The sequence below is a fragment of the Gavialis gangeticus genome, unplaced genomic scaffold, assembly GCF_001723915.1.
Source record: "Gavialis gangeticus isolate Ggan-Ray unplaced genomic scaffold, GavGan_comp1, whole genome shotgun sequence".
In the NCBI taxonomy this organism is placed as follows: Eukaryota; Metazoa; Chordata; order Crocodylia; family Gavialidae; genus Gavialis; species Gavialis gangeticus.
In genome coordinates, this window is record NW_017729029.1 from 4,431,352 (window position 1) to 4,431,647 (window position 296).

The following is a 296-nucleotide window of genomic DNA, read 5'->3' on the forward strand; positions in this document are numbered from 1 at the left end:
CAGTTTGTTCACAGGTCTTCGCCAAGCAAAGCTTAATATCAAAGTTTTTCCATTCCACTTTACCCCCACTCTGAGGATGATTTGGGGTGTGGAGCTGGTATCGGATGGGAAGGACCTTGCAAACTTTGGACCACCTGCCCAACAAAATGGGAGCCACAGTCTGAGTCCAGGGAAAGGGATAGACCGAAGCGGGGTAGCAGGTCAAAAAGAAGCTTTTTGGCTACAGTGAGGGCATCAGCTCGTTGGCAAGGGTATGCCTCAGGCCAACCGCTGAAAAGGCAGACAATGACCAACAC